This window comes from Pseudophryne corroboree, unplaced genomic scaffold, assembly GCF_028390025.1.
Source record: "Pseudophryne corroboree isolate aPseCor3 unplaced genomic scaffold, aPseCor3.hap2 scaffold_207, whole genome shotgun sequence".
NCBI classification, from domain to species: Eukaryota; Metazoa; Chordata; class Amphibia; order Anura; family Myobatrachidae; genus Pseudophryne; species Pseudophryne corroboree.
The window spans coordinates 418,454-434,685 of NW_026968711.1; the positions used below are offsets into that span (position 1 = coordinate 418,454).

At 48.7% G+C, this 16,232-nt stretch overlaps 16 non-coding genes and 1 pseudogene across 16 annotated transcripts; 8 read left to right on the forward strand and 9 right to left on the reverse strand.

Moving 5' to 3' along the window:
• Positions 1-251: 251 nt before the first annotated feature.
• Positions 252-414, reverse strand: LOC135005942 (U1 spliceosomal RNA). The gene has a single exon (XR_010206434.1). It is a non-coding gene; the product is annotated as a U1 spliceosomal RNA (small nuclear RNA).
• A 152-nt stretch (positions 415-566) lies between these two features.
• On the reverse strand, positions 567-730 carry LOC135005630 (U1 spliceosomal RNA). Its single transcript, XR_010206161.1, has one exon. It is a non-coding gene; the product is annotated as a U1 spliceosomal RNA (small nuclear RNA).
• A 692-nt stretch (positions 731-1,422) lies between these two features.
• LOC135005897 (U1 spliceosomal RNA) lies at positions 1,423-1,564 on the reverse strand (annotated as a pseudogene).
• Positions 1,565-1,708: 144 nt separating this feature from the next.
• Positions 1,709-1,824, forward strand: LOC135006008 (U5 spliceosomal RNA). Its single transcript, XR_010206468.1, has one exon. It is a non-coding gene; the product is annotated as a U5 spliceosomal RNA (small nuclear RNA).
• A 270-nt stretch (positions 1,825-2,094) lies between these two features.
• On the forward strand, positions 2,095-2,210 carry LOC135006015 (U5 spliceosomal RNA). The gene has a single exon (XR_010206475.1). It is a non-coding gene; the product is annotated as a U5 spliceosomal RNA (small nuclear RNA).
• Positions 2,211-2,496: 286 nt separating this feature from the next.
• On the forward strand, positions 2,497-2,612 carry LOC135006011 (U5 spliceosomal RNA). Its single transcript, XR_010206471.1, has one exon. It is a non-coding gene; the product is annotated as a U5 spliceosomal RNA (small nuclear RNA).
• A 274-nt stretch (positions 2,613-2,886) lies between these two features.
• On the forward strand, positions 2,887-3,002 carry LOC135006024 (U5 spliceosomal RNA). Its single transcript, XR_010206483.1, has one exon. It is a non-coding gene; the product is annotated as a U5 spliceosomal RNA (small nuclear RNA).
• A 275-nt stretch (positions 3,003-3,277) lies between these two features.
• Positions 3,278-3,393, forward strand: LOC135006040 (U5 spliceosomal RNA). The gene has a single exon (XR_010206498.1). It is a non-coding gene; the product is annotated as a U5 spliceosomal RNA (small nuclear RNA).
• A 4,977-nt stretch (positions 3,394-8,370) lies between these two features.
• On the reverse strand, positions 8,371-8,534 carry LOC135005979 (U1 spliceosomal RNA). The gene has a single exon (XR_010206453.1). It is a non-coding gene; the product is annotated as a U1 spliceosomal RNA (small nuclear RNA).
• A 151-nt stretch (positions 8,535-8,685) lies between these two features.
• LOC135005789 (U1 spliceosomal RNA) lies at positions 8,686-8,849 on the reverse strand. The gene has a single exon (XR_010206313.1). It is a non-coding gene; the product is annotated as a U1 spliceosomal RNA (small nuclear RNA).
• A 664-nt stretch (positions 8,850-9,513) lies between these two features.
• Positions 9,514-9,677, reverse strand: LOC135005876 (U1 spliceosomal RNA). The gene has a single exon (XR_010206395.1). It is a non-coding gene; the product is annotated as a U1 spliceosomal RNA (small nuclear RNA).
• Positions 9,678-9,829: 152 nt separating this feature from the next.
• On the reverse strand, positions 9,830-9,993 carry LOC135005662 (U1 spliceosomal RNA). The gene has a single exon (XR_010206191.1). It is a non-coding gene; the product is annotated as a U1 spliceosomal RNA (small nuclear RNA).
• Positions 9,994-10,664: 671 nt separating this feature from the next.
• On the reverse strand, positions 10,665-10,827 carry LOC135005866 (U1 spliceosomal RNA). Its single transcript, XR_010206385.1, has one exon. It is a non-coding gene; the product is annotated as a U1 spliceosomal RNA (small nuclear RNA).
• Positions 10,828-10,979: 152 nt separating this feature from the next.
• LOC135005652 (U1 spliceosomal RNA) lies at positions 10,980-11,143 on the reverse strand. The gene has a single exon (XR_010206182.1). It is a non-coding gene; the product is annotated as a U1 spliceosomal RNA (small nuclear RNA).
• Positions 11,144-14,904: 3,761 nt separating this feature from the next.
• Positions 14,905-15,068, forward strand: LOC135005631 (U1 spliceosomal RNA). The gene has a single exon (XR_010206162.1). It is a non-coding gene; the product is annotated as a U1 spliceosomal RNA (small nuclear RNA).
• Positions 15,069-15,220: 152 nt separating this feature from the next.
• On the forward strand, positions 15,221-15,383 carry LOC135005819 (U1 spliceosomal RNA). The gene has a single exon (XR_010206342.1). It is a non-coding gene; the product is annotated as a U1 spliceosomal RNA (small nuclear RNA).
• Positions 15,384-16,057: 674 nt separating this feature from the next.
• On the forward strand, positions 16,058-16,221 carry LOC135005589 (U1 spliceosomal RNA). Its single transcript, XR_010206123.1, has one exon. It is a non-coding gene; the product is annotated as a U1 spliceosomal RNA (small nuclear RNA).
• The last annotated feature ends 11 nt before the right edge of the window (positions 16,222-16,232 follow it).

Consider the following 16,232-nt stretch of genomic DNA (forward strand, 5'->3'; position numbering starts at 1 on the left):
CCCCTGAAGCATTCAAGCTGATTTCTTGCAGCAGCTGGGCACTGTAACTGCTCCAGAGCTGCTCTGTAAGGCAAGTAAAAGGGTGTGGGCCCTGCAGCACTACCTGTAGTTTGCATTGTGCGTTGGAAGGCACGAAGTAAGCAGACGGGAGAAGTCAGGATAGTGCGCAAGGGCATAGAAGGGAGCGGCTCAAGAAAAGAGAAGTGGAAACAGACAGCAAACTAGGCTGGAGATAGACCTGAGACAAAGAGATCTGAATTATACGAGAGCCGACCAAGGGAAACACAAATTATGCAGTCAAGTTTCCCACATTTGGGGAAATCACAGGGGCAGCACAACCAGAGTGCAATGGGTGAGCCTTGCCCTGGGAGAAGCACCTTCATGATCATAGTATCTCACCTGGCAGGTAAGTAGGAGTTGGGCTAGAGCTGGGGAGGGTCGCTGCTCGGGCACCCCCCTGTCAAGTGAAAGAGATCCAACTGAGGCAGCACAAGGGAACTCTCGAAAGAAGAACAAGGCTAGAGGAAGATCAGAGATAAAGAAATCTGATTTTTACCAGAGCTGACCAGAGGAAAGCACAAACACAGTCCCCCACTACCACAAATAATGCAGTCGAGTTTCCCACATTTGGGGAAATCACAGGGGTCAGCATACCCAGAATGCAATGAATGAACCTCACCCTGGGAGAACAATCTTCATGACCATGGTATCGCCTATGCAAAATAAGTATGATTTGGGATAGGGCTGGGGAGGGCCGCTGCTCAGGCACATCTCTGTCAAGTAAAGGAGATTCAACTGAGGCAGCACAAGGGAACTCTCATCTGGGGACAACAACTGCAGGGAGAACATATATTTTCAGATGAACATGGGAGGGCAGAAGGCTGCCTAATACTGAAGCACCCCCAAACAACAAACCAAATGCAACAACTAGTGCAAGCATTCCTGGGGGAAGGCCTGCAGCAGATGGATTTGCATATGGTGATGTCATCCAAACAGTGGGTCAAAGTTGGCTTCAACCCTCGTCTGCATATGAAAAGAGACAAGGGGCGTGCAGGGCATGGCGGCCTTTTGCGGCGCTTGGATGACCCCTAGTTCGCATTACACACCTCCACCCTCCTTCGGTGTGGGGCTCATGTTGGCTATTCCCCAGCCCCTGAAGCATTCAAGCTGATTTCTTGCAGCAGCTGGGCACTGTAACTGCTCCAGAGACGCTCTGTAAGGCAAGTAAAAGGGTGTGGGTCCTGCAGCACTACCTGTAGTTTGCATTGTGCGTTGGAAGGCACAAAGTAAGCAGACGGGAGAAGTCAGGATAGTGCGCAAGGGCATAGAAGGGAGCGGCTCAAGAAAAGAGAAGTAGAAACAGACAGCAAACTAGGCTGGAGAGAGACCTGAGACAACGAGAGCTCAATTATACGAGAGCCGACCAGGGGAAACACAAATTATGCAGTCAAGTTTCCCACATTTGGGGAAATCGCAGAAGCAGCACACCCAGAGTGCAATGGGTGAGCCTTGCCCTGGGAGAAGCACCTTCATGATCATAGTATCTCACCTGGCAGGTAAGTAGGAGTTGGGCTAGAGCTGGGGAGGGTCGCTGCTCGAGCATCCCCCTGTCAAGTAAAGGAGATTCAACTGAGGCAGCACAAGGGAACTCTCATCTGGGGACAACAACTGCAGGGAGAACACATATTTTCAGATAAAAATCTTGGTCATGCTCTGGTTTCTCTTCAGAACGAACAAATCTTTCGCCTTTTACTAAAGATTTCCGTGGAGAGGAGCAAAACCGAGTTTTATCTCAATTTTTGCATGCCCCATCTTTTTGGGGTTTCTTTTATCGGTTTAAAGATAGAATGAGTGTGCTTTAATGTAAGCTCATTTGCATAGAAATGACAGTAAATGTTTGTTTCTTTTCAAACAGAACTTTCTTGACCATGCTACTTGCTTGAAAGATCTGGGAGCACATGGAATACAGTACAAACCATGCTTATAGCAAGGAGAAGACAGGTGAGAAATCTGCTTTCTTTCAAATTGGGCGCTCACTTTGATCTGAATGAGGACTGCTGGCACGGCACTCAGGCGACAGGTGGAATCTTGGTCATGCTCTGGTTTCTCTTCAGAACGAACAAATCTTTCGCCTTTTACTAAAGATTTCCGTGGAGAGGAGCAAAACTGAGTTTTATCTCAATTTTTGCATGTCCCATATTATTGGGGTTTCTTTTATCGGATTAAAGACAGAACGAGTGTGCTTTCTTGTTAGCTTTAATGTAAGTATATTTGCATAACAATGACAATAAATGTCTGTTTCTTTTCAAGCAGAACTTTCTTGACCATACTAATTGCTTGAAAGATCTGGGAGCACATGGAAAAGAGTACAAACCATGCTTATAGCAAGGGGAAGCCTGGTGAGAAATCTGCTTTCTTTCTTTCAAATTGGGTGCTCACTTTGAGCTGAATGAGGACTGCTGGCATGGCACTCAGGCGACAGGTGGAATCTTGGTCATGCTCTGGTTTCTCTTCAGAACGAACAAATCTTTCGCCTTTTACTAAAGATTTCCGTGGAGAGGAGCAAAACTGAGTTTTATCTCAATTTTTGCATGCCCCGTCTTATTGGGGTTTCTTTTATCAGTTTAAAGATAGAACGAGTGTGCTTTAATGTAAGCTCATTTGCGTAGAAATGACAGTAAATGTTTGTTTCTTTTCAAACAGAACTTTCTTGACTATACTAATTGCTTGAAAGATCTGGGAGCACATGGAAAAGAGTACAAACCATGTTTATAGCAAGGGGAAGCCTGGTGAGAAATCTGCTTTCTTTCTTTCAAATTGGGTGCTCACTTTGAGCTGAATGAGGACTGCTGGCATGGCACTCAGGCGACAGGTAGAATCTTGGTCATGCTGTGGTTTCTCTTCAGAACGAACAAATCTTTCGCCTTTTACTAAAGATTTCCGTGGAGAGGAGCAAAACTGAGTTTTATCTCAATTTTTGCATGCCCCATCTTATTGGGGTTTTATTTTATTGGTTTAAAGATAGAACGAGTGTGCTTTAATGTAAGCTCATTTGCATAGAAATTACAGTAAATGTTTGTTTCTTTTCAAACAGAACTTTCTTGACCACACTAATTGTTTGAAAGATCTGGGAGCACATGGAAAAGAGTACAAACCATGTTTATAGCAAGGGGAAGCCTGGTGAGAAATCTGCTTTCTTTCATTCAAATTGGGTGCTCACTTTGAGCTGAATGAGAACTGCTGGCATGGCACTCAGGCGACAGGTGGAATCTTGGTCATGCTCTGGTTTCTCTTCAGAACTAACAAATATTTCGCCTTTTATTAAAGATTTCCGTGGAGAGGAGCAAAACTGAGTTTTATCTCAATTTTTGCATGCCCCATATTATTGGGGTTTCTTTTATCAGTTTAAAGACAGAACGAGTGTGCTTTCTTGTTAGCTTTAATGTAAGTTTATTTGCATAACAATGACAGTAAATGTTTGTTTCTTTTCAAACAGAACTTTCTTGACCATGCTACTTGCTTGAAAGATCTGGGAGCACATGGAAAACAGTACAAACCATGCAGTATCACAAGAGCCTTTATTTGATCTTTCATGAAGATAGAGCAGAATTGAGGACACGTCAACAATTTCTGCCGAAGGTGGTTCATCTTTCCACATGGTGCCTTTGGCCACTGACACCTTCGTTGAGTCAAAGTCTCTGGCTGTGGTCAGAACTTTGAAAATTTATGTCACCAGAACGGTTCAGATTAGGAAAACAGAGGCTCTGTTTGTCCTGTATGCTCCCAACATGATTGGGTGTCCTGCTTCCATGCAGACCATTATGCGCTGGATCTGTGGTAAGATTCAGCATGCTCATTCCACGGCAGGATTGCCGTTACTGAATTAGGTGAAGACCCATTCTACTAGAAAGGTGGGTTCATCCTGGGCAGCTGGTCGGGGAGTCTCGGCATTGCAACTTTGCCGAGCAGCTATTTAGTAAACACTTTTGCTAAGTTTTACAAGTTTGATACCTTGGCTGATGATAACCTCAAGTTGGGTCATTCGGTGCTGCAGAGTCGTACGCACTCTCCCACCCGTTCAAGAGCTTTGGTATAACCCCATGGTTCTTAATGTGACCCCAGCATCCTCTAGGTCGTATGAGAAAATAGGATTTTAATACCTACCGGTAAATCCTTTTCTCTTAGTACGTAGAGGATGCTGGGCACCCGTCCCAGTCCATACTGTGTCTGCAGTTATTACTTGTGGTTATACACATGTTGTGTTACGGTTCTGGTCAGCTTTTTGCTGCAATTGTTCATGCCGTTGGCTTGTGTTCTGTTGAATGCCACGTTCTGCGGCATGCTTAAGGTGTGAGCTGGTAAGATGCTCACCTTAGTTTAACTATAAATCCTTTCCTCGAAATGTCCGTCTCCCTGGGCACAGTTCCTATAACTGGAGTCTGGAGGAGGGGCATAGAGGGAGGAGCCAGTTCACACCCTTTGAAAGTCTTAAAGTGCCCATGTCTCTTGCGGATCCCGTCTATACCCCATGGTTCTTAATGTGACCCCAGCATCCTCTACGGACTAAGAGAAAAGGATGCCCTTGTGTACTATCCTGACTTCTCCTCCCGTCTGCTTACTTTGTGCCTTCCAACGCACAATGCGAACTACAGGTGGTGCTGCAGGGCCCACACCCTTTTACTTGCCTTACAGAGCAGCTCTGGAGCTGTTACAGTGCCCAGCTGCTGCAAGAAATCAGCTTGAATGCTTCAGGGGATGGGGCATGGCCAACATGAGCCCCACACCAAAGGAGGGTGGGGGTGTTTAATGCGAACAAGGGGTCATCCAAGCACTGCAAAAGGCCGCCATGCCCTGCATGCCCCTTTTCTCTATGGAATCCGAATCTCGCAAGAATCCGACAGCGGGATGATGACATTTTCCCTTGTTCAGGTTTTCCGAGTCAGGCGGGAACAACTGAGCCTGCCTCGGACCAGTGTAAACCACGTGGAGTTCGTGGGGAATTCGGTTCTCGGAGAACCGAACCCGCTCCTCTCTACCTTATACCCATCAATTTTTTTTATTTTCAATCTAAGCCCCTGCAGTTTTCTGTAAGCATCTGATTCGCTATGATGATCAACAAGTCACAAGGGCAAACACTCAGGGTGTGAGGCGTAGATCTTAGGACCAGCTGCTACAAGCATGGCAGAGGTGTCACTATCACTGGTGACACCCAGAGAGGTGGCGAGGGAGATTGTAATGCAGTGCGCGCAGATAAGCAGCGCAATGGTAAAAAGGAGGCATGGTTTCATAGGTAGGGGCGTGGCCTGGTGGCCTGAATCTACATTTTGTTGCTCCGGGTGTCCCGGGGGTTGGGGGCTGCACCCGGGGACTAGTGTGTGAGCGGTGCTGGCTCCTGCATAGTGACAGGGCATGGCCACCCAGCATGACGCCTCCCTTCTTGACCATGCTGTAATTGCAGTCGCACTGCAGTTCAGCGTGATCATAAAAAATGGTGTAGGCTCCTGCTGGTGCAGACTGTATGTGCGCGCAGGAAGCCGCCACCATTTTTGTGATCACAGCGGCTGAATGTGATGTCATACAGCCGCTGTGACCACGCCCCCTGTGTCTCCTCCGTTGCAGACCCCATTTTGAAGCCTTGCCCCCGCACCGCTCCATCCCTGACTTGGAAATGGAGTGTTGCTGACCCACCTCTCCCCCCCTTCCCCGCCCCGATTGACAGGCAGAGGCGATCACATTCTCTGCGGGGTGCCGCAGAAAATGCAGGCACATGCGTATGCTCTTAGCAATTTTTGCAGTTGGATCGCTTATTGTGATTGCAATCCAACCTGAATCAGGCCCTATTACCTATCACAATGCGCTGCGGGCAGTACAAAATTGGGTTAATATAGGAGAAAAACCCCCAGACCTGTGCTCCTTAACTGTACCTGGTGGCTAGTGGAGCGGCTGCCCAGTAATCAGTGTCCACCGCAGTGCGCACACGGCCCACCCCCTACGGCCTCGCTCCCCTTCATCAGCGGCCTCGTGATCCGGAAGGGTGGTGTGTGTGTGACTGACCTTAGGATGAAACCGGAGCCTCCGCTGCAGTGACCCAGCAACCAGGGCACGGGAGTATACAGCGCCGCTGGGAGTGATGAAGCTGCAGTAAAGATGTCTATTAGACCTAGCCTGCTGCAGCCCTTGTAGATTCTCATAAAACAAGTTCTTCTTTTCTTGTCAAAATTAATAGCTAAGAATAGGCTGCCTGAGGCAGGCCCCTGTTAATTGGCCTGCTACTGAAGGCACCAACTACAAACTGAGCTCCCTGTTCATGGAAGCGGGGTTATAGAGGAGAATGCACTGAGCTTCTTGGGAACAGTCAAAAGCTTTGAGCCGGTTGGTGCCTCAGATCAAGATCCTACTCTACACCCCAATGTGAATCCTTGTGGAGTCCAGTGTACCCCACAGAAGAAATGAATGTGTCACACCCATTGGCAGCAACCTTAGAATAGCTGCTGACGGGCACAATTGAGAAAGGAAGGGGGGGGGACATTTGAATCCAGCACATAGATGCAATTCAAATATGTAATTTGTACCTTCCTATTTTAAAATATAATGGATGAACCTCACCCTGTGAGAACAATCTTCATGATCAAGAGATCTAATATGTAAAATAAGTATGAGTTGGGATAGGGCTGGGGAGGGTGGCAGCTCGGGCAGCCCCTCCCCCGTCAAGTTAAGGAGATTCAACTGAGGAAGCACAAGGGAACTCTCGTCTGGGGACAACAACTGCAGGGAGACCACATCTTTTCAGATGAACATGGGAGGGCGGAAGGCTGCCTAATACTGAAGCACCATCAAATATCAAACCATATCCAACAACTAGTACAAGCATTCCTGGGGGAAGGTCTGCAGCAGAAGGATTTGCATACGGTGATGTCATCCAAGCAGTGGGCCAAAGTTGGCTGGAACCCTCATCTGCATATAAAAAGAGAAAAGGGGCATGCAGGGCATGGCGGCCTTTTGCAGTGCTTGGATGACCCCTAGTTCGCATTAAACACCCCCACCCTCCTTTGGTGTGGGGCTCATGTTGGCCATGCCCCATCCCCTGAAGCATTCATGCTGATTCGGATTCCATAGAGAAAAGGGGCATGCAGGGCATGGCGGCCTTTTGCAGTGCTTGGATGACCCCTAGTTTGCATTAAACACCCCCACCCTCCTTTGGTGTGGGGCTCATGTTGGCCATGCCCCATCCCCTGAAGCATTCAAGCTGATTTCTTGCAGCAGCTGGGCACTGTAACATATAAAGAGCTGCGCGTTGCTGCCATTTTTACTCGTGCATTGAAGAGAGAGCGGAGAGGACGTGGCTATGTTCTCTCAGTGGAAATCTCAATATCAGTGCTCAGTATCAGTGGTTACTTATTGCTGCTCAGTAATACTAGTAGTGTGTCTCTCCTGCTCAGTGTCAGTTCTCAGTAGTATCCTCATCAGTGCTCAGTATCACTGCTCATTGTCTTGTGCTGCATTGTGGTGCTCAGCATACTACAGAACATTACTAATAGTCCAGTGCTGCATCTTGCTGCTCAGTGTCAGTTCTAGTATCCTCATCAGTGCTCACTATCACTGCTCATTGCATTGTGGTGTTCTGTATACTACAGTAACATAGTAATATAGTATATATAGAGGAGCGGGTTCGGTTCTCCGAGAACCGAATTCCCGACGAACTCCACGTGGTTTACACTGGTCCGAGGCAGGCTCGGTTGTTCCCGCCTGACTCGGAAAACCTGAACAAGGGAAAATGTCTTCATCCCGCTGTCGGATTCTCGCGAGATTCGGATTCCATATAAAGAGCTGCGCGTTGCCGCCATTTTTACTCGTGCATTGAAGAGAGAGCGGAGAGGACGTGGCTATGTTCTCTCAGTGGAAATCTCAATATCAGTGCCCAGTATCAGTGGTTACTTATTGCTGCTCAGTAATACTAGTAGTGTGTCTCTCCTGCTCAGTGTCAGTTCTCTGTAGTATCCTCATCAGTGCTCAGTATCACTGCTCATTGTCTTGTGCTGCATTGTGGTGCTCAGCATACAACAGTACATTACTAATAGTCCAGTGCTGCATCTTGCTGCTCATGTTGGCTATGCCCCAGCCCCTGAAGCATTCAAGCTGATTTCTTGCAGCAGCTGGGCACTGTAACAGCTCCAGAGCTGCTCTGTAAGGCAAGTAAAAGGGTGTTGGCCCTGCAGCACTACCTGTAGTTTGCATTGTGCGTTGGAAGGCACAAAGTAAGCAGACAGGAGAAGTCAGGAGAGTGCACAAGGGCATAGAAGGCAGGGGCTCAAGAAAAGAGAAGTGGAAACAGACAGCAAACTAGGCTGGAGAGAGACCTGAGACAAAGAGATCTGAATTATACGAGTAGCCGACCAGAGGAAACACAAATTATGCAGTCAAGTGTCCCACATTTGGGGAAATCGTAGGAGCAGCACACCCAGAGTGCAATGGGTGAGCCTTGCCCTGGTAGAAGCACCTTCCTGATCATAGTATCTCACTTGGCAGGTAAGTAGGAGTTGGGCTTGAGCTGGGGAGGGTCGCTGCTCGGATACCCCCCTGTCAAGTGAAGGAGATCCAACTGAGGCAGCACAAGGAAACTCTCGAAAAAAAACAAGGCTAGAGGAAGATCTGAGACAAAGAAATCTGACTTTTACCAGAGCTGACCAGAGGAAAGCACAAACACAGTCCCCCACTACCACAAATAATGCAGTCGAGTTTCCCACATTTGGGGAAATCACAGGGGTCAGCATACCCAGAATGCAATGAATGAACCTCACCCTGGGAGAACAATCTTCATGACCATGGTATCTCCTATGCAAAATAAGTATGATTTGGGATAGGGCTGGGGAGGGCCGCTGCTCAGGCACATCTCTGTCAAGTAAAGGAGATTCAACTGAGGCAGCACAAGGGAACTCTCATCTGGGGACAACAACTGCAGGGAGAACACATATTTTCAGATGAACATGGGAGAGCAGAAGGCTGCCTAATGCACCCCAAACAACAAACCAAATGCAACAACTAGTACAAGCATTCCTGGGGGAAGGTCTGCAGAAGACGGATTTGCATACGGTGATGTCATCCAAGCAGTGGGCCAAAGTTGGCTGGAACCCTCATCTGCATATGAAAAGAGAAAAGGGGTATGCAGGGCATGGCGGCCTTTTGCGGCGCTTGGATGACCCTTAGTTCGCATTAAACACCTCCACCCTCCGTCGGTGTGGGGCTCATGTTGGCTATGCCCCAGCCCCTGAAGCATTCAAGCTGATTTCTTGCAGCAGCTGGGCACTGTAACAGCTCCAGAGCTGCTCTGAAAGGCAAGTAAAAGGGTGTGGGCCCTGCAGCACTACCTGTAGTTTGCATTGTGCGTTGGAAGGCACAAAGTAAGCAGACAGGAGAAGTCAGGAGAGTGCACAAGGGCATAGAAGGCAGGGGCTCAAGAAAAGAGAAGTGGAAACAGACAGCAAACTAGGCTGGAGAGAGACCTGAGACAAAGAGATCTGAATTATACGAGTAGCCGACTAGAGGAAACACAAATTATGCAGTCAAGTGTCCCACATTTGGGGAAATCGTAGGAGCAGCACACCCAGAGTGCAATGGGTGAGCCTTGCCCTGGGAGAAGCACCTTCATGATCATAGTATCTCACCTGGCAGGTAAGTAGGAGTTGGGCTAGAGATGGGGAGGGTCGCTGCTCGGGCACCCCCCTGTCAAGTGAAGGAGATCCAACTGAGGCAGCACAAGGAAACTCTCGAAAAAAGAACAAGGCTAGAGGAAGATCTGAGACAAAGAAATCTGTCTTTTACCAGAGCTGACCAGAGGAAAGCACAAACACAGTCCCCCACTACCACAATTAATGCAGTCGAGTTTCCCACATTTGGGGAAATCACAGGGGTCAGCATACCCAGAATGCAATGAATGAACCTCACCCTGGGAGAACAATCTTCATGACCATGGAAACTCCTATGCAAAATAAGTATGATTTGGGATAGGGCTGGGGAGGGCCGCTGCTCAGGCACATCTCTGTCAAGTAAAGGAGATTCAACTGAGGCAGCACAAGGGAACTCTCATCTGGGGACAACAACTGCAGGGAGAACACATATTTTCAGATGAACATGGGAGGGCAGAAGGCTGCCTAATACTGAAGCACCCCCAAACAACAAACCAAATGTAACAACTAGTAAAAGCATTCCTGGGAGAAGGTCTGCAGAAGACGGATTTGCATACGGTGATGTCATCCAAGCAGTGGGCCAAAGTTGGCTGGAACCCTCATCTGCATATGAAAAGAGAAAAGGGTTATGCAGGGCATGGCGGCCTTTTGCGGTGCTTGGATGACCCCTAGTTCGCATTAAATACCTCCACCCTCCTTCGGTGTGGGGCTCATGTTGGCTATGCCCCAGCCCCTGAAGCATTCAAGCTGATTTCTTGCAGCAGCTGGGCACTGTAACAGCTCCAGAGCTGCTCTGTACGGCAAGTAAAAGGGTGTGGGCCCTGCAGCACTACCTGTAGTTCGCATTGTGCGTTGGAAGGCACAAAGTAAGCAGACGGGAGAAGTCAGGATAGTGCGCAAGGGCATAGAAGGGAGCGGCTCAAGAAAACAGAAGTGGAAACAGACAGCAAACTAGGCTGGAGAGAGACCTGAGACAAAGAGATCTGAATTATACGAGAGCCGACCAGGGGAAACACAAATTATGCAGTCAAGTTTCCCACATTTGGGGAAATCGCAGGAGCAGCACACCCAGAGTGCAATGGGTGAGCCTTGCCCTGGGAGAAGCACCTTCATGATCATAGTATCTCACCTGGCAGGTATGTAGGAGTTGGGCTAGAGCTGGGGAGGGTCGCTGCTCGGGTACCCCCCTGTCAAGTGAAGGAGATCAAACTGAGGCAGCACAATGGAACTCTCGAAAGAAGAACAAGGCTAGAGGAAGATCTGAGACAAAGAAATCTGACTTTTACCAGAGCTGACAAGAGGAAAACACAAACACAGTGCCCCACTACCACAAATAATGCAGTTGAGTTTCCCACATTTGGGGAAATCACAGGGGTCAGCATACCCAGAATGCAATGAATGAACCTCACCCTGGGAGAACAATCTTTATGACCATGGTATCTCCTATGCAAAATAAGTATGATTTGAGATAGGGCTGGGGAGGGCCGCTGCTCAGGCACATCTCTGTCAAGTAAAGGAGATTCAACTGAGGCAGCACAAGGGAACTCTCATCTGGGGACAACAACTGCCGGGAGAACACATATTTTCAGATGAACATGGGAGGGCAGAAGGCTGCCTAATACTGAAGCACGCCCAAACAACAAACCAAATGCAACAACTAGTACAAGCATTCCTGGGAGAAGGTCTGCAGAAGACGGATTTACATACGGTGATGTCATCCAAGCAGTGGGCCAAAGTTGGCTGGAACCCTCATCTGCATATGTTGAAGATACAATTTGTGAATTGCATTTAATACTATCTCCCTTTCCTGGGGAGAAGATGGTAGGGCCGATTTGAAAAACCGGCGAGGAGGCACCTCTTCGAATTTCAGCTTGTAACCCTGAGAAACAATTTCTATTGCCTAGGGATCCACCTGCGAATGAACCCAGATGTGGCTGAAAACTCGAAGACGTGCCCTCAACTGGGCGGACTCCTTTAGCGGAGCCCCAGCGTCATGCGGTGGATTTTGTAGAGGCCGGGGAGGACTTCTGTTCCTGGGAACTAGCTGTGTTGTGCAGCTTCTTCCCTCTGCCCTTACCTCTGGCAAGAAAGGACGCACCTCGTACTTTCTTGTTTCTCTGTGATCGAAAGGACTGCATTTGATAATGTGGTGCTTTCTTAGGCTGTGAGGGAATATAAGGCAAAAAATTTGATTTACCAGCTGTAGCTGTGGAGACTAGGTCCGAGAGACCTTTCCCAAACAATTCCTCACCCCTGTAAGGTAAAACCTCCATATGCCTTTTTGAGTCGGCATCACCTGTCCATTGCCGGGTCCATAGGACTCGTCTAGCAGAAATCGACATAGCGTTTATTCTAGAACCCAGTAGACTAATGTCACTTTGAGCATCTCTCATATATAGGACAGCATCTTTTATATGCCCTATGGTCAATAACATAGCATCCTTATCTAGGGTCTCAATCTCTGCTGATAAGGTATCTGTCCATGCTGCCACCGCGCTACAACCCCGGCCGACGCAATTGCCGGTCTGAGTAAGGTACCAGAATGTGTGTAAATGGACTTTAGGGTAACCTCCTGCTTGCGGTCAGCAGGGTCCCTGATGGTAGCCGTATCCTGGGATGGCAGCGCTACCTTTTTGGATAAGCGTGTCAATGCTTTATCCACCCTAGGGGAGGATTCCCACCGTATCCTGTCCATTGGCGGGAAAGGATACGCCATAAGAATCCTTTTGGGAATCTGCAGCTTTTTGTCTGGAGATTCCCAAGCTTTTTCACATAATTCGTTCAACTCATGTGAGGGGGGAAAGGTTATCTCAGGTTTCTTTCCCTTATACATGTGTACCCTCGTGTCAGGGACAGGGGACTCTGTGATGTGCAAAACATCTTTTATTGCAATAATCATATATCGAATACATTTAGCCAATTTTGGCTGTAACTTTGCATCATCGTAGTCGACACTGGAGTCAGAATCTGTGTCGGTATCTGTGTCAACTATTTGGGATAGTGGGCGCTTTTGAGACCCCGAAGGTCCCTGCGACATAGGGACAGGCATGGGTTGACTCCCTGACTGTTCCCTAGCTTCAGCTTTGTCTAATCTCTTGTGTAATAAGTTTACATTAGCACTTAAAACATTCCACATATCCATCCAGTCAGGTGTCGGCGTTGTCGATGGAGACACCACATTAATTTGCTCCTGCTCCTCTCTAGGAGAGCCTTCTACCTCAGACATGTCGACACACGTGTACCGACACACCATACACTCAGGGAATCCTCTTATCTGGGGACAGTTCCCCAACAAGGCCCTTTGGAGAGACAGAGAGAGAGAGTATGCCAGCACACACCCCAGCGCTATATGACCCAGGAAAAAAACACAATAATTTTATGTTTACCCAGTAGCGCTGTATTTCCATATATATATGCGCCTAATTATGTGCCCCCCTCTTCTTTAAGACCCTCTTTCTACCGTGGTATAAGCAGGGGAGAGTCCGTGGAGCTTCCCCTCAGCGGTGCTGTGGAGAAAATGGCGCTGGTGAGTGCTGAGGGAGAAGCCCCACCCCCTCAGCGACGGGCTTCTGTCCCGCTCAAATATAGTAAAAAAATGGCGGGGGCTCTTATATATATATACAGTGCCTAGCTGCATATATATTTATTTTGCCAAAGAGAGGTCTATATTGCTGCCCAGGGCGTCCCCCCTGCGCCCTTCACCCTTACACTGACTGCCGTGTGTGAGGTGTATTGGAGCAATGGAGCACAGCTTTACTGCTGTGCGTTACCTCAGTGAAGATCATGAAGTCTTCCGCCGCCTCTGAAGTCTTCTTTTCTTCTCATACTCACCCGGCTTCTATCTTCCGGCTCTGCGAGGGGGACGGCGGCGCGGCTCTGGGACGGACGGCGAGGGTGAGACCTGCGTACCGATCCCTCTGGAGCTAATGCTGTACAGTAGCCTAAGAAGCAGAGCCTATCAACTCACAGAAGTAGGTGTGCATCTCTCCCCTCCGCCCCTCGATGCAGGGAGTCTGTTGCCAGCAGGCTCCCTGAAAATAAAAAAATCTAACAAATATACTTTCTGTCAGGAAACTCAGGAGAGCTCCCTGAAAAGCACCCAGTCTCCTCTGGGCACAGTAGTAAACTGAGGTCTGGAGGAGGGGCATAGAGGGAGGAGCCAGTGCACACCCAGATCTAAAGTCTTTCTTAAAGTGCCCATGTCTCCTGCGGAGCCCGTCTATCCTTACGGAGTCCCCAGCATCCTCTAGGACGTAAGAGAAAAATTATGCTGGCAGAAAAATCCAATTGAGTGATTAAACAGCTCCAGAGCTGCTCTGTAAGGCAAGTAAAAGGGTGTGGGCCCTGCAGCACTACCTGTAGTTTGCATTGTGCATTGGAAGCCTAGTTTGCTGTCTGTTTCCACTTCTTTTTTCTTGAGCCCCTCCCGTCTATACCCTTGTGCACTATCCTGACTTCTCCTCCCGTCTGCTTACTTTGTGCCTTCCAATGCACAATGCAAACTACAGGTAGTGCTGCAGGGCCCACACCCTTTTACTTGCCTTATAGAGCAGCTCTTGAGCTGTTACAGTGCCCAGCTGCTGCAAGAAATCAGCGTGAATGCTTCAGGGGCTGGGGCATGGCCAACATGAGCCCCACACCGAAGGAGGGTGGGGGTGTTTAATGCGAACTAGGGGTCTCGCACAATGCGAACTACAGGTAGTGCTGCAGGGCCCACACCCTTTTACTTGCCTTACAGAGTAGCTCTGGAGCAGTTACAGTGCCCAGCTGCTGCAAGAAATCAGCTTGAATGCTTCAGGGGCTGGGGCATAGCCAACATGAGCCCCACACCGAAGGAGGGAGGAGGTGTGTAATGCAAACTAGGGGTCATCCAAGCGCTGCAAAAGGCCGCCATGCCCTGCACGCCCCTTTTCTCTTTTCATATGCAGACGAGGGTTGAAGCCAACTTTGACCCACTGCTTGGATGACATCACCATATGCAAATCCATCTGCTGCAGGCCTTCCCCCAGGAATGCTTGCACTAGTTGTTGCATTTGGTTTGTTGTTTGGGGGTGCTTCAGTATTAGGCAGCCTTCTGCCCTCACATGTTCATCTGAAAATATGTGTTCTCCCTGCAGTTGTTGTCCCCAGATGAGAGTTCCCTTGTGCTGCCTCAGTTGAATCTCCTTTACTTGACAGAGATGTGCCTGAGAAGCGGCCCTCCCCAGCCCTATCCCAAATCATACTTATTTTGCATAGGCGATACCATGGTCATGAAGATTGTTCTCCCAGGGTGAGGTTCATTCATTGCATTCTGGGTATGCTGACCCCTGTGATTTCCCCAAATGTGGGAAACTCGACTGCATTATTTGTGGTAGTGGGGGACTGTGTTTGTGCTTTCCTCTGGCCAGCTCTGGAAAAAGTCAGATTTCTTTGTCTCAGATCTTCCTCTAGCCTTGTTCTTCTTTCGAGAGTTCCCTTGTGCTGCCTCAGTTGGATCTCTTTCACTTGACAGGGGGGTGCCCGAACAGCGACCCTCCCCAGCTCTAGCCCAACTCCTACTTACCTGCCAGGTGAGATACTATGATCATGAAGGTGCTTCTCCCAGGGCAAGGCTCACCCATTGCACTCTGGGTGTGCTGCCCCTGCGATTTCCCCAAATGTGGGAAACTTGACTGCATAATTTGTGTTTCCCTTGGTCGGCTCTCGTATAATTCAGATCTCTTTGTCTCAGGTCTCTCTCCAGCCTAGTTTGCTGTCTGTTTCCACTTCTCTTTTCTTCAGCCGCTCCCTTCTATACCCTTGTGCACTATCCTGACTTCTCCTCCCGTCTGCTTACTTTGTGCCTTCCAATGCACAATGCAAACTACAGGTAGTGCTGCAGGGCCCACACCCTTTTACTTGCCTTACAGAGCAGCTCTGGAGCTGTTACAGTGCCCAGCTGCTGCAAGAAATCAGCTTGAATGCTTCAGGGGATGGGGCATGGCCAACATGAGCCCCACACCAAAGGAGGGTGGAGGTGTTTAATGCGAACTAGGGGTCATCCAAGCACCGCAAAAGGCCGCCATGCCCTGCACGCCCCTTTTCTCTTTTCATATGCAGATGAGGGTTGAAGCCAACTTTGACCCACTGCTTGGATGACATCACCGTATGCAAATCCGTCTTCTGCAGAACTTCCCCCAGGAATGCTTGCACTAGTTGTTGCATTTGGTTTGTTGTTTGGGGGTGCTTCAGTATTAGGCAGCCTTCTGCCCTCCCATGTTCATCTGAAAATATGTGTTCTCCCTGCAGTTGTTGTCCCCAGATGAGAGTTCCCTTGTGCTGCCTCAGTTAAATCTCCTTTACTTGACAGAGATGTGCATGAGCAGCGGCCCTCCCCAGCCCTATTCCAAATCATACTTATTTTGCATAGGAGATACCATGGTCATGAAGATTTTTCTCCCAGGGTGAGGTTCATTCATTGCATTTTGGGTATGCTGACCCCTGTGATTTCCCCAAATGTGGGAAACTCAGCTGCATTATTTGTGGTAGTGGGGGACTGTGTTTGTGCTTTCCTCTGGTCAGCTCTGG